This window comes from Chaetura pelagica, unplaced genomic scaffold (assembly GCF_000747805.2).
Source record: "Chaetura pelagica isolate M959 unplaced genomic scaffold, ChaPel_1.0 scaffold377, whole genome shotgun sequence".
Taxonomy (NCBI): Eukaryota; Metazoa; Chordata; class Aves; order Apodiformes; family Apodidae; genus Chaetura; species Chaetura pelagica.
In genome coordinates this window covers 59,167-61,597 of record NW_009953908.1, presented here as the reverse complement: position 1 = coordinate 61,597, position 2,431 = coordinate 59,167, and positions in this window count along the sequence as shown.

Here is a 2,431-nt window from a genome sequence, read left to right as displayed (position 1 = left end):
GGTGTGGGGGTGTCACCCCACACACACACACACACACACACACCCCGGGTGCCGAGCGCTCGGTGGGCACACGGGGGTTTCACAGGAGCCGCGGGTGGGAAAAGGAGTTGGGTGGGAAGCAGGAGGTGGGAAGGCGCCGGGAATCGGCGCAAACGAAGGGCTGGGCGGCAGCGCGTTTGGAACCGCGGGAGCGCCGGGTCCGGGCGTCTTGCACGCCTTTCAAACACCGTTTTTCAGAGTTTTCTACGAGAACGCCGTGAATTAAACCCTAATGGTTTGATTCCTCTTTGATACAGCCAGATGAAAGGGCTGGCTGCTGCGCTGAAACCCTGTAAGCGCTTTTCCACTGCGAGTGCCCATTATGCTAAATGAGCTTTGCTGCCACGTGACTGGCGAGAATAAATTATGCATGATGGCTGGAGCGTCTAAAAGCTTCCTAGTGGATGGCATTGGGTTACATCAGAGCTCAGCTTCTCAGAAACTCCCATGGCTTCCTCATATTAATTAGCTGCTGGGAGCCTGTGTGTGACACAGACAGGCTCCCTTGCTCTGTTACGGCAAGACGACCGAAGCAGCGGTGTAGGTAGACAGCGATGTTAAAGGTGAGGGGGGACAGAGAGGACCAGGAAAGGAGAATTTAGGGTGGAACGTTGCTGTTTTTCTGTTCCCTCAATGTAGCTCGCTTTTGAGGAGCAGTGCACACAGATGTCATGTATAATACATGTTGGTTTTAATCTGTAAAGCCTCATGCTGTGTTAAGAACCCCAGGGGAAGGTGGGGGCTGGGCTAGATGATCTTTCGAGGTCCCTTCCAACCCCTAAGGTTCCATGTGATTCTAAGATGCTGTGATGATACTCACTCACAGGGCCCCAACAAAAGCCTTCAAAATTATGCCTGCCCAGCACACAGGTTAGAATGCACATTGTAGCCAGTACCATCTGCCATCAATAAATGTGCTTAATAACCTCTTGTGGAAGGTTCCTTCAGTTGCAGTTCCTGATTGTTTGACTTTGTGTCTCTATAGTCCACCGGCTTTCCCTGTGGGACACTGAGCTTGCACAGCAAATACTTCTCTAGATACTGCAGAGTGAAAGCTTTTTCAAGCACCTTTAAACTAGCTCTCCTAAGAACCAGCAGCACTCACATTGCAACAACCGTAAGGTCTGTGTGTCTTTGCCTGTAAGTGCAGAGCCTCTGAGGTGTGTTTTCTGGTGGATGCTGGAGGTCGTGCTGTGCCTACAAGATTGCAGCTGTGTCCATGCCTGGCACACTCATTGCTGACCCAGGTGTGCCTGTCCATACTGCAGTCCCAGCAGTGCCTTCTACTTCATGTACCTGGGCAAGAGGAAGCCTTTACTCCAGTTTACAACTGGCTTGCTTACATGTTTGTATGTACCTCAGCCTTGATCATATTTTTTCAAGGTTTATGGCCAACAACTGGTTTTCTGGGACTCTCTGAAACTCCACAAAGTTCATGAAGCTCCCTAGGCCCAAAGATGCCTTAGCAGGTAAAAAAATACTACAGCTTAATCTAAAAGTGAAAAATGGTGAATGGACTATTTCTCTGGTGACAGACTGAACGCAAGGGGAGTCACACAGATCAGAAAGTCACTGGACAACACCTACTACTGATCAAAGATTTGATGATGAGGAAGCAAATGCTGCATAAAAAAATGTCAGCTTACTGTCCATTGCTTGAGAGATACAAAGTAGGTCACAATTTCCCTTGCCCAGTTTCCAGATCACAATAACAAGAGAGACAGATCTGTGTGCTGTTCAGATCTTGAGACTACTATTATTTGATTAGGGTTTTTCCAGTTTTTCAGGAAATGTCTCTCTAATATTTCTAGTAGATCTCATCATTTTGAAGGGGTGGGAGAGAATGGGGATTCTGATTTTCAGTACCAGGCTGCAAGGAGAACTTGATTGAAAACCAGAAATCTGCTTTTTCAATTTAATCCAGTCACATAGGACTGGATGGATGTTCACTAGGTCAAGCTGTAGTAAATCTTTTTCTTGCATAAGCTGAAAGTTGCAAAGTTGTTTATTGCTGTCCTGGCCATACTTGTTGCATAAAACGAAAGAACGTTTAATGAACTTGCACTTTCAACAAAATCTTGACATAAAATTAGGTGTATGGCTGAAGTGATTAAAAGACTTGCTAAAGAATCTCTTTTTCTCTGACTGTTTTCTGACTTCTCTAACTAGGACAAATTTAAATAAAACTTTGAGGTAACAGATATAATCAAAACATTGCAATGAGTGTCTTTAGCACAGAATTGCCTCTTCAGATTACTCCCTCCTCTCACCTGCTCTCTCCCTGGCCTGTATTCAAGAGGAGATTTGGATACCTTGTGCGTTATTCTTTGCTGTAGAGGTAAATGGACCATGTGGGAGCTATTCCTGGAGACAGCTGTCTTGTAAAGGAACA